This window comes from Dipodomys ordii, unplaced genomic scaffold (genome assembly GCF_000151885.1).
Source record: "Dipodomys ordii isolate 6190 unplaced genomic scaffold, Dord_2.0 Scaffold88, whole genome shotgun sequence".
In the NCBI taxonomy this organism is placed as follows: domain Eukaryota; kingdom Metazoa; phylum Chordata; class Mammalia; order Rodentia; family Heteromyidae; genus Dipodomys; species Dipodomys ordii.
This window is the reverse complement of record NW_012267304.1, coordinates 7,671,119-7,683,723: the sequence shown is the minus strand read 5'-3', so window position 1 is coordinate 7,683,723 and position 12,605 is coordinate 7,671,119. Positions and strand designations below refer to the sequence as shown.

At 39.9% G+C, this 12,605-nt stretch overlaps 1 protein-coding gene across 1 annotated transcript in view; it reads left to right on the top strand.

Annotated features, from left to right (window-relative positions):
- Positions 1 to 1,091: 1,091 nt before the first annotated feature.
- The window catches only part of Amot (angiomotin), a 65,975-nt gene continuing 54,461 nt past the window's right edge, over positions 1,092 to 12,605 (top strand). The window contains exons 1-2 of the mRNA XM_013025902.1: positions 1,092 to 1,397; positions 11,063 to 11,131. The gene's annotated coding sequence lies outside the window, so the exon portion shown is untranslated. The remainder of the gene's footprint in view (positions 1,398 to 11,062; positions 11,132 to 12,605) is intronic.

Below are 12,605 nucleotides of genomic sequence, written 5' to 3'. Positions count from 1 at the left end.
TGTCTCACTCTTTTAAGAGTCTAAGAAATCAAGCGTCTCATCTTTCTATTCCCAGCAGCAGCTTGGGGAGAACAGAGCTAGACAATAGTCTCTTGTTTAGTTTTATTAATTTTGAAGGCGGGTGGGACAAAAGGATCGTATTGGCGACTCAAGGGACCAATCGCAGGCGAACTCCAGGCTAGCACCGGCCAATTCGTAGTCGCAATTAAAAAAAAAAAAAACAAAGAAAGAAAAGAAAATGTGGGTGGGGCTTATACTGCTGAGCTCGCTCCGCCCAGCCAAACACTTCCAGCCCTCCCAGGAGGAGGAGCGTCTTGCATGAAGCTCCGCCCGCCTTCCACCCCCGTCCGCGAGGCCTGCCAGCAGGAGGTGGTCTAGAGCCCTGGGTTGACTGGAGGAGGGCAAAGAAGGGGTAAGAAACGGGGCGGGGGGGCTGGGGCAGCAAAGGAAGAAAGGAGGGTGTCACGCAGAGCTGTGACCTGGGTGGGGGCCTGCTGGTAAAAGGAAGCAAGAGGGGAAGGAAAAAGGAGCACTGCTCCTTCCTGAATTATTTTAAGCAGGATTTGGTCGAAGCTGCTTTTCAGCATTTCTATTATTTGTTTTTCTTCCTCTCGCCGCAGGGCGGTTGGCTTCACAGGCTCTCCCACGCAGCTTGGCTACGCAGTTGCTGTCGATTATTCTTGTAGTCTTTGCAAACCCTCTTCCTTTTTCCAGGCGAATGCCTAGGTAAGATTCTGGGCTGCCATAATCAGGTCGTGTCTTACCAGTGGTAGGATAAGAGCTAGGGCTCCCAGCTTTTGCCCTAGCTCCTGGACCCCGCCGTTCAATTGTTTGAAACTTCCCCGCCCCCGAGCCCCGCCTTTCTTCCCCGCCCGTCCCCCTCCCTTCCAGGGTCGCGGCAGGCTGCCGCCCTTCTTTCCCCGCCCTCTTCTCGCTCCACCTCCCTCCATAGTCCACCCCTTTTTCTGGGCGGTCCTAGCTGCTCACCGCAAGAAGAAAAGCCACCCATTCCTCCCCCTCCCCTACCTCTCATCCTTTGCTCTGGAGCTGCCTTCTTCGCAGTCACGCCCCTTCCTTCCTAGGACCTTTCGGGCTGCTTACACTGGTAGATCCCTGAGTTAACTTCTCCTTCTCTGCTCACTCTCTTTCGCCTTCTCTGAGGTCTCATCCCCCGCCCCACTACCACCACCTCCCTTCTGTCTCTCCTCTCACCACCCGCTCGCTGCTCCACCCTCTGGCCCCATAGTCAGCCTGTCCGCTGCCACCAAGGAGAACCCGGACAGAGCAGCGAGGAGGTAGCAGCCGGGAGCTGGGGCTCTCCCCACTGCCCATCCCTGGCCGCTAGCTCGGAACCACAACCACTTGAGCCTGGTACCTTGTCTTCGTTGCCTTCAGGGGTAGGAGATGCGTGGTTACTTTTTGCGGGGAAGTGGGGCAGGGATCCGTGGTGCTGGTGCGAACTTGATCATACACTTGGCGTGACTGAACTGGTCTAGATGCATGTGGGTTGGATGCCCGTGAGTTATACTTTCTTTGCAGCCGGCCGTGCGTTTTCCGGGATGTGCAGCGAATTAAATCTGTTAAAAGAGTATGCGCTGCTCTTCAGTCTCACTTGGAGAGACGCTGGACCAAACCACTACGGTGGTATTTTCTTACCTCCAGGGGTCCTTCTAGGTCTCTATGTATTACTTGAACTAAAGACGAAAGGGAAGCCGGTGTCTACCTAGCCCCTAGGTATGGCTACTTATCTAACAGCTTTCTCTTAAGAATGCACGTACTGAGGTGGGAGCTCACTCTCTTTCACCCCGAGGCCGTGAATTCTTGAAGTTTTAAAGTCTGAGATTAGTCTACAATGCTACTACTCTTGTACGTGCTTGTGTGGTGGTAGGGCTGCCTTATTTGCATTATAAAACCCGAAGATGTGAGACCCTTTGGAAGATCACGCAGGTGTCTTGAGAGTTCAAGCACTTGTTGCTGCTTTTAACAGTAACACAGACTTCATGGATCTATGAAAATGAAGGAAAGAAAACTGGGATAGAAGCTGACAATCTTTACAGACTGTGAGTAGTCCTTGGTGAATTGCCATTAATAATAAACTAATAATTTGCAGGAAGATACTAAATTAACTAAGGGGTGGAGGAGAGCGTGCGCGGGACAGGTTGCTCAAAGGAAATTTGTGAGAAAGCATTTTCAATTTCCCACATGTATTTTGGCAAGAATATTCTGACTTGGGGGGTTTAGTTCAGTCCTTGTCTTTCCTTCCCATAAGGAGTGGACATTGGAAACAGTTTAAAACTTTTATGAATATAACCTCCCATTCAGAGAAGCTAATTGCTCACCATAATCTTCAGTGATGAAGGGCTAAGGGTATTTAAGTCTCCTTGAGCTAGGCTTTGTGAGAAGTTCCTTCCCAGGCCAGCTTTTGTGAGGCCTCCTAAGTTAGACCTTTCAGTACCCTCATTTAGTAGCTAAGAATAGTCCGAAATGCCATTTTGAACATGGAATACATTTCTACCCATCTCCCACATATCTTCGATTGGATAAATGCCTCAAGCTTGTTAGAATGATGGTGTTCAAAGATGTATTGCTGAGATTACTCTCCCCCTAACCCTTTACATTTCTTAAGGAACAAATTATGTACTTATATTTTCAAATAATTTCTTTAGTTTATATTTAATAGGGAAAGAGAAAGCAGGAAGGTAGGAAAGGAACAATATATGGTGAAAAATTTAAAGGCTATCATGCTTTAGATCAGCTGGGAGTGAAAATATGGCCTGACCAAACTACATTTTAAAACTGGCCTGGGACATTTTAATAGCCAGGTGGTTGTAGAGTAGTCGCATCTATTTACAGATGATAACTCAGGTTCCAGCTATTCTGTATGGGTTTACCCGGGTGTCATTTACAGACACTTTCTGGCCCTACATCATACGTCATTTTAAGTTACTTCTTTCTTTGGAAACATTTATGTCTCTAAAATTCGAAGTACTTTTCTTCTCTTTACACTCTAGATGTGAAGTAAACCCGTTACCATTCTTAAATGTAGAGTAACTTTTGTGTGGACATTGTGGATCTGTTTATGAAAACAGTAAGAGAAAGGGAATATAAAAAAATGTATATTCAATATTGTTTGGAATTTGGACCTTAAAATCTAATTTTTTAATTTATGAAGTAGTTTTTATTAGCCTAAGGCATAGAGTATTTTGGAGAATTGCTTTTCCTGGAGATTTGTAAAGAATGAAGCACGCTTTTCTAGAATGTTTTAAGAATCTTCTAATAGCAAGGGAAGGTAAAGGGATGGATGCTGTGACTTTGAGGTGCCATCTAGTACCAGAATTCTAAGTGGGTACATCTGCTTCTGGGCCTCTCCTAAGAGCCCTCTCCCAGGGCCTGTGTCTCTTTTAAAAGGGTGTCTTTGTAATTAAGCAGCTTGTCTTCCCCATCCCCCTTTCTTCCTTTGATCCAGCTTTTAAGGCCTTGTTTTCCATTTGGAAACAGGAGTTTCTCACACTCTCCTGGTTCCTTCTTAACATTTATTTTCCTTTACCCCAGAAAATTTCCCCAAAGTCCTCAGGATGGTTAGAAATTTTTTTTTTATTTGGGGTAACAGTGTGGGGGAGTATTACCCATGAAGACTATATTTCTACTTGGGAAATGCTTGTGGCCAGGTAGCCTCTTCCATGGAGACTGAACATTTGGAATGCATGAGAATGGTTTATTCTTTGAGACTGCCTTGGTAGAAATTGTCCTTTGCACCCATTAAGGCCAGCTTAAACCCCCTGAAAGGGGTGGAGAGAGGTGTGTGTGGTTGTGGCTGAGCCTTTTAGGATAGTAAATGGCTAAATGTTTCCAAATCTCCTATTACATCATCTCTTTCTCCTATAGATTCAGTGCATTTAAAGATTGGCTTGATAAGTTAATTAGCTGAGGACTAAACCAATTTGTTTAGAATTGTGATCTATTGATTTCCTGTCCCCAGGTTTTTTTGTTGGTGTTTTACTATGATGTGTTGTCTTTAGTCTTACTTACTTTTCATTCATTGCTGCCTTTTGTGGACTTTGGTCCAAGTCAAAGGTTAGAGTCTGGTCCCAGAAACTAAGAGGACATTAAAGAGACTGACCATACTGCATGACTCTCCTCCATGGTGGGCTTTTGACTCTTTTTAACCCAGAGAAAGGAGGGAAGTTGCCAGCTCCACATACAACAAACACACACAATCTAAACAAAAAAAAGTAAGAAAAAGAGAAAAGATAAAGAAAATAGGTGATTTGCTTTATAAAAGAATCCGCAACAGGTCTGTCTCAAAGAACTAGTTTTTCTAGTTGGAGCCTTTAATCTGACTTAAAATTTTTTTGAACTGGGCTTTTTCAGGAACACATTTATTGAAAGAATTCTATTGCAAAAATAGGATGTATTGCCATGATTATTGCTTGAATTAAATGAGGACATTATTTGGCTTTTAATGTTTTTTTGTTACATGGGATAAAGTTAATTGTCTAAATCAGTTCTGGCTTATAATAATACTGGCCATGTTTGCCTTGGCTCACAAGTACTTGTAGGAGGGAGCTGGTATTAGTTTTTAAGAGAATAAATGTAAGGATGGGAATACCTACCTAATTTAGGTAAAGTGTTTTATTTCTAGTTATTATAGTTGACTAACCCAAGGATCCAGAAAATTTTGTTCAGTAAATAATGACAACTGATGTTATTTTAAATCTAAGAATCTATGATAAGTTTTCTGAGTGGGCCTATTGGTGAAAGGAACCTGGGCTATAGGCCCAGCTCTAACTTGGTTTACCACACTTGGCAAAGTTCCTTCCAATATAAATTGTGCAGGTTGGGCAGGGTGATTTTGAGAGCCTGTTCTCAAAATTTTATGGTTCTCTTTCTAAGCTTTGATATCTGGTACGAATATGAATGATTACTACTAGAATAAGGTACATTGGTGGTTAGAAATACAAATATGTAGTTATCCTGTACAGAGCCTGTAAAGATATATGAATAGAAATGTGTTATGTTTATATTTTAGTATCAAAATAAAAAAGCTAAGATTGTTGGAAACCCCGTAAAAAATTTCATTCATGTTTTCTAGTTTCTTTCATTAAAAAATGTGTGCATTTACTCAGGGCTTTGCACACTTACTTGGCTTTTAAAATCAAGGCTAAGGCACTACTGCTTGAGCCACACCTACACTTTTGACTTAAAAATGTTTTTTAATCTTCAAAGCATTGTACAAGGGGTTTACAATTTAATGTGTCCATTTACACACTGTGCATGTGTCCATTTATGCACCATCAGAGTGACACCTTTGGCCTTTTGATGGTTAATTAGACTTTTCTGTTCCAGACATTACTGCCCCCATCTGCCCCTGGCTTGCTTAGACCTGGGACCCTCAGATCTCAGCCTCTTGAATAGCTAGGATTTACAGGTGTGTGAATGTTGGTTCCTGTAACAATGTGAATTTTACATAGTATATATGACATATATAAATATGCATATAAGAATTTTAAAACATGCCATATTTTAAATAACAACTCACCTAAGACATAACTTTGTAGACTAGTATGGAGGAATGAAGGCAGAACTTAATCAAGATTGTATGAAGGATCCCATAGATTTTGTTTCTTAAACACAAAGAATATTAGATTTAAAGACTATAAGTAATCCCTAAACACTTTGTTATTTATGTATCTAGAAGGTTGTTAATCCCATTCTCTTAAATTCCCTTTATCGTTCTTCATTCTTTACATGCAAAAAGAAAAAAATTCAAAAACTAGTTCTGTTTATTTTGTCTAAATTGGTGGAAATGATTTTTATGTAACTGTATCATGATATCCTATCAGGAAAATATAAATTTGTATGGATTGTGAAATTTCTAGAATGAGAACAGAGAAGCAGGAAGGTAATAAATTTGTTTTAGAGTTTCATAAAGAATATGTATAAATCATGGGGCTGTGGAGGTGGCTCAGTGGTAGAGCACTTGCCTTGCATGCATGAGGCCCTGGGTTCGATTCCCCAGCACCACATAAGCAAAAAGAAAAAAGCTGGAAGTGGCTCTGTGGCTCAAGTGGTAGAGCGCTAGCCTTGAGCTGAAGAGCTGAGGGACAGCGCCCAGGCCCAGAGTTCAGGCCCCATGACCGGACCCCCCCCCCAAAAAAAAAAAAGAAAATGTATAAATCAGACTGCAAAAACAGTAAGATGACCAAGGTGTGGAGTCAATTAAATATAAAACATGTAAAAGCCCTAGTGGTCCACATAAATAGGTTCTTCATTTGAGAGATTGAACAAGTTGTTAAGATAAAGTTCTATAGACCTTCAGTTTTCCTTTGATAAAGATGTACATGACATGTAATTTTCAATTTTGATGGATTCTTTTCTCAAAGCAGTGGATCTTTGTAGGAATGGTTTTTGTTTTGTTTTTGTTGGTCATGGTGCTTGAACTCAAGGGTTAGGCACTATCCCTGAGCATTTTTTACTCAAGGCTAGTGCTCTACCACTTGAGCCACAACTCTAACTCTGGCTTTTTGGGTGGTTAATTGGAGATAAGAGTCTCTAATAGACTTGCCCAGGTCAGGCTGGCTTCAAACCCTGATCATCATATCTCAGCCTTCTGAGTAGCTCGTATTAAATATGTGAGCCACTCGTGGCCAGCTGTTAATATTTCTTATAGTATGTGCTCATGGTAAAAATGCAGGTGAATTTCTTTGCTGATAGTAACAGAGGCTATTCTTTTTATGAGAATGGTATGTATCAAGTATGTCTATTGTCTATTTAAGGTTAAGTAAGATTCATTTTTAGTAAGAAAACCAAAGTCATTTAGGTTAAGAAATTGATCATTTTAATGTATCAAAATTAAAAAATTCCATCTCAAAGAAATTTTGAAAAATTTTATAGATAAAATACTTCAATTTATAGAAAAGAATCCTGTAATTCAATATATATTAAGATAATCCAAAGAAACATGGACAGGAAAGATTTTTATATGTTATATATATTATATATAAGTATTATATATAAGTATATATAGTATACATAATATATTATATATAAATAAACAGAAGAAAGAGGGCAACAAGGTTTTTTAATAATCATATAAAAAACTTATGGGGTGGGAAGGTGGCTCAGTGGTAGAGCGCTTGCCTTGCATGCATGAGGCCCTGGGTTCTATTCCTCAGCACCACATAAGCAAAAAAGAAAAAAGCCAGAGTGGCGCTGTGTCTCAAGAGTGGTAGAGCACTAGCCTTGAGCTGTAGAGCTGAGGGACAGTACCCAGGCCCAGAGTTCAGGTCCCATGACCGGACCAAAAAACAAACAAAAAAAAATTTGCTGGGTGCTGGTGGCTCATGCCTGTAATCCTAGCTACTCAGGAGGCTGAGATCTGAGGATTGCAGTTCAAAGCCAGCCTGGGCTGGAAAGTCCATGATACTCTTTTTTTTTAAAATATGTTTTTTATTGTAAAAAATACTGTACAGAGGGGTTACAGTTACATGATTAAGGTAATGAGTACATTTCCTATTGAGCATTTTGTTACTTCTTCCTTTGTTTTTCCCTTCCCCTCTCTTCCCTCCCCACCTCCCAACTCCTCCCTCCCTGCCCCCAAAAGCTGTAAAGTTCATTTTCAACATAGTGTCTTGTACATCTCATTGTTACAATGGGTCAACCTGTATCCTTATTTAAGCATTTTGTTATTTCCCTTTCCCTCTCCAAATTATAAAAATGCATATACAAGATGCAGGACACCGGAATCAAATACGGTGACAACAGGGGTTATAACGTGGGGGAGGAACATACAAGAGAAACAAAAAACATCACATAGTACATTATAAGTACGTTAAAAACAATAGCAAGAAAGAAAAAACCACTTGTGCCTCCAATTACCCACCAGAAAACTATAAGTGGCACTGTGGCTCAAGTGGCAGAGTGCTTGTCTTGAGCTGAAGAGCTGAGGGACAGTGCCCAGGCCCAGAGTTCAAGCCCTATGACTGACAAAAATATCCAAAAAAACCTTGCTGCCCATAGATATAGATATATAGTTTTATGTATCTATCTATATAGATAGATACATAAAACTATATATCTATATCTATATCTATAATGAGTTTACAGATGGGAAAATATAGGTGGCCATACCAATGTGCTTTCCCAAAGGCAATTCTTGCAAAAACAAAAACAAAACCCTACCATTTCAAAAACTTTACAAACTTTTTTTGACATTTGTAAAGTCACTTTCACTCTTGATTCAGCTCCATTAGATGGCATTAGACTGTGTGACTTGAAGCCAGGAGCTGGATTTCTTTGCCCAGCCCCTCTCTGACTTGCCATGTGACCAAGGGTAGCTGAATTAGCTGCTCTAAGCTTCAGTTACCCTTCTGGGAAGCAAGGATATTAATACTTTGCAGAGGTGTTTCGGCATGCTTCATATTGAACACATGCTTTGAGGTCATTGGATGAAAGGTGTTTGCATGATGGCAGAGCAGGCTTATTATAGGGTCCTGAGCAGGTGTTCACTTTTAATGAGCTTTACTTGCTTATAACATACAATGCCCTATGGTGCCCATTGCCTTGCTGACTATAATTAATATGGACCCTACATTTGCATTATTGACCCACTCAGCTTTTTGAAATAAAATAAACTTTTTTCATATTTTGTGATGAGTTATAAAAGAATTCTAGCGACTTCCAGGGTGATTAAAATTAACTTTAACTGTAATTAGTGAAGTTAATGTTACTGAGTCAAGCAAATTTCTATGTCCACATTTTAAGGGAGAAAGTTTTAAGTAGTATTTGCTTGTGACAAATACTGACAATAACTGAAACTTGGCCATTGTAATGTTTTTTGCACAGCTGGTTTCTATTAATGATGAGATATTTATGCTTGCTGCACAATTCATGGCTCATTTCCATGCATATGTCAGAACTTAAATACCCCCCAAGGCAACATTAAGATAACATTAAATATAAATGTGGCCTTGCTAGAAAGGGTGAACTGGGCCGGGGGTTGGGGAGGGGAGGGGAGAAGAGATCCTTTTATTTTTATTGACATTTCTTCAGATCAAATATCTGCCCCCCCTTCATCATTGATGCTGATCTGGTTTTCCCTTACAATATCCCATAACAAACTTTACATTTTGATCCTTTTGATAGGGACAAATGATGGGCTCCTCCTTTATAATTCAGATGAAACTGATGTATGTGTTTTTTAAGAGCATATTTTCCTTGCACATGCTTCTCATTATCCAAGAGGCCTGGGCTCAATCAGTAGAGGAGCAGAGAAACCACATAATTGAAAGGAGAATGACGGTGGTGCATACTTGGAATATTTGTGGGAAGGGGATTGCTGACATCAGAAAATGTAGTGGCCTGAATGTTAACAGTTTTGAAAAGAAATCAGTTTTCTGTGTTTCTCTTTACTGCAAATAATTTTTAAGGAATAAAAATATGGGCCAGGTTTGATATCCTTATATGAAGTTGCCCTGGAAACTTTGATGAAGGTTGTTATAGAGTAGTTCAATTAAAACCATCTGCATTAAGAAGCTAATTAGTGTATCCCTTATTCATTTTAGTTGTTTTTTTAAAGGGCATGGGTTTGCGAAGAATTAGTGACATTTTTTTCTATGTGATAGCAATTATGACCAAAATCACAGATGGGGAAAATTATTTTGAAGAAATCTAATTTCCTGTTTATATACATTTAAATTTTCTATTTCCTTTATATACAATAATCATATTTTCATTTACTTGCCAGTTTTCTTTTCTACATCATGAGCTATAAGCAATAGTACACTGATTTGCATTTTCCTTGTGAATTGGAGAAATAGTGAATCATAATAAGCCATTTTATTAAGATAATATTTGACTTTCTTTTTATATTTTCCCATTGCTCTGAGGTGTAGCTATGGATGGATGGATTGAGGAGGTCTATTTTTTTTAAGTAAATAATTTGGGAAGCTAAGAAAATATTGATGACTCCTTGACCTCCTTTGCCTCCAAGTGCATTTCTTTTTCTGCCCTAGGCTCCCAGTTAGGCTTAAATTAAAGAAATGTCATGGATTTTCTGACCTGGTGCCTTTTTTATGAACAGGCTAAACTCTTCTCCCTGGTTAGTCTGAAGGAGAAGGAGATGTGCTGGGAGTATTGCACAAGCTTCTAAGCACGTTTTTTATATTGTATTCCATCATTTTAGGAGGATGAAGACTGGCTTTTGATGTTTCAGAGATGTAGTAGACTAGATGTTCTGCCACAGCATATAGATGTGGGCCTGCAGAAATCCTCCTTTTTTCTGTAACTAATTATACTGATGGACAATCTGTATAATCCTATTCCTTGATGCTATCCCATTGCATGCCTGCAAGTTTCTGCAAGTGGGCAAGTTGGCTGGGTGATAGGATTTATGGCTTAGCCAACATCACCCTAGTCTTTTGTGGGAAGATAGGGTCTAGATTCAGTTATGTAATGGTAATTCAGTCAAATCAGGCTACCATACTTGCAAATAGACCAGCAGCAGCAGGAGGGGATGTTTCTGCCTTGGAAGAGTGACTCAGACTCTTTGGCATGAAGATATAAAATGCTGGCTTCTGTCCATGCACCTGCTGGGTGCCACACCTGCAGTCAGCACCTGAGCTACTCTCAGACACAAAACTGGAGTGGAGGCTGAAAGGCTTACTTCAAAAGGGTTATGGCAAAACAAGGAGCTACAAATTGTTAGTGGAAGTCCCTGGGAATTATCTGTAGCTTTCTGACCTGTGTTGGCTTGGAAAAATGACAGGTATTTTCTTTTAAGTTATACTGCACCCACTTGCTCAAGGTACTGTTGCAGTGCTGAGAGAGGGTTTGGCTTTTTGGGCAAAGTCCTCTTGTGAACTGACTTAATAAAAATCAGAGAGATAATTTGTGGACGGTTTTGTATTACAGTAAAACACAGGGTAGAAAGTCACAAGACCTGGGTTTTGATGCTGCTCCTACCAGAGAGCAATAAGTGAAAGTGAACAAATTAGTTAATGTTACTGTTCCAGACTTGAACTTCTCTAGTTGTAAAATGGAATTAACCATATCTTTATTTCAGCACACAACTGCTGAGAGGGATAACAGAAGTGAAAGAGCTTTTGACTCCTTGGAAGGCTGAGAAATAAAGGTAATAATAATAATTATTATTTATTATTATTATTTTATGTCTTCAATTTTTTTTCTTTCTGCTGTTGCACCTAGCAAAATCTCTGAGAAGTTATTCTCTCATTAGGCAGTTGTTAAGTACCTTGTATGTACCAGTAAGCATTTTAAGTGTTGGGACACACACAGTGAAAAAAGTCATACACCCAGCCCATAATCTCTATGATCATAGTCTAGCAAGTTCCACTTGCATTTCAAATTTAACTCAATTTCTTCCTGACCTTTAGAATTGTAAATGAGAGAATTAGCTTCTTTCTCTGCCTTGTGGATGAGTATCCATCTCTGGAGCAAGATCTATATTGAAGCTATATGGGGGATAAGCAATGCAATAAATGGAATTTCTTTGACATTTCACATTTCCAAAGTGCCTGGTCAGTGAATGGTAACTTTTTTCAGTGGCTCCTCCTTAGTTTCATGCATGGTTGTGGTCTATCTTTACTCATTGTATGTCTTTTGACCTCAGCTGGTACACATATGCTAATGAGCTCATTCTGTGTGTTACAGTACTCATTGTTACCACAGATATCTGTTCATCATACATGTGTTTTCTCATTAAATTGCACCAACGAGGCTTGCCCAGGAGCTATTTGAAGGACTGGCCTCTGTTTTCTTTGTTGTTTTTTTCCTCCCTCAGGGCTTACCTAGCACAGTGTTTGGATACAGTAAGTGCTCACTAAATGTCTGTAGAAAATATGCTGTGATCAGTATAGTAATGAAGATATGTATAAAGCCTCATTCCCTATTGAGTATAGTGGTTAATGCAGAAGCATTAGAGAAAAATCATCAAGGGGTATGTGGAAAACAGAACTGTACTTTTCTGAGAGCTTTTGAAATGAAATGAAAGAAAGAAATGCTCATCGTATTTGCTCTTAGTAAGCCAAGGGCAACTGGCCTGCAGCCTTTCCTGACTCAGGAGTAGATGCCTTTAATTGTCTAGTCTGCAAATAAATCTCTGTAATACATTTTAAGATAGGCAACACTTATTAATACTTTTAAACAGGACTAACCTTAAAGTGTCACCTTAAATGAGACTTCAAATACAGATAAGCATGCAGGCTTATTGCTCATGTGTATTTGGTTCTACACAGCAAAAATGCCCTTTAGGACATATTGAAGTTTGAGATCTGAAAACGAACAAATTTGGTTCTCAGAATGTAGCAGCTTGGGTGACTAGAACTGAATGTCTTCAAGCTGACTGTCAGATCTTTCCAAGGGCAAAAATGAAAGATGATATAAGCTATTACAGGCCATGAACCTGTTCTCACCCACCTGATGCCTTTACTAATTAGCTTCTTGGCCATGTAGCAATTTGGGGCAAGTGCATGCAAGCTAGATTCACAGGGGAGCCTACATTCCACTCTGCCATTTCGCAAGTCACTAGGATACTACACTGACTGCTTCTCTGGCTTCTCTCCATCCTCTGAGCCCTGCTCAGCCAT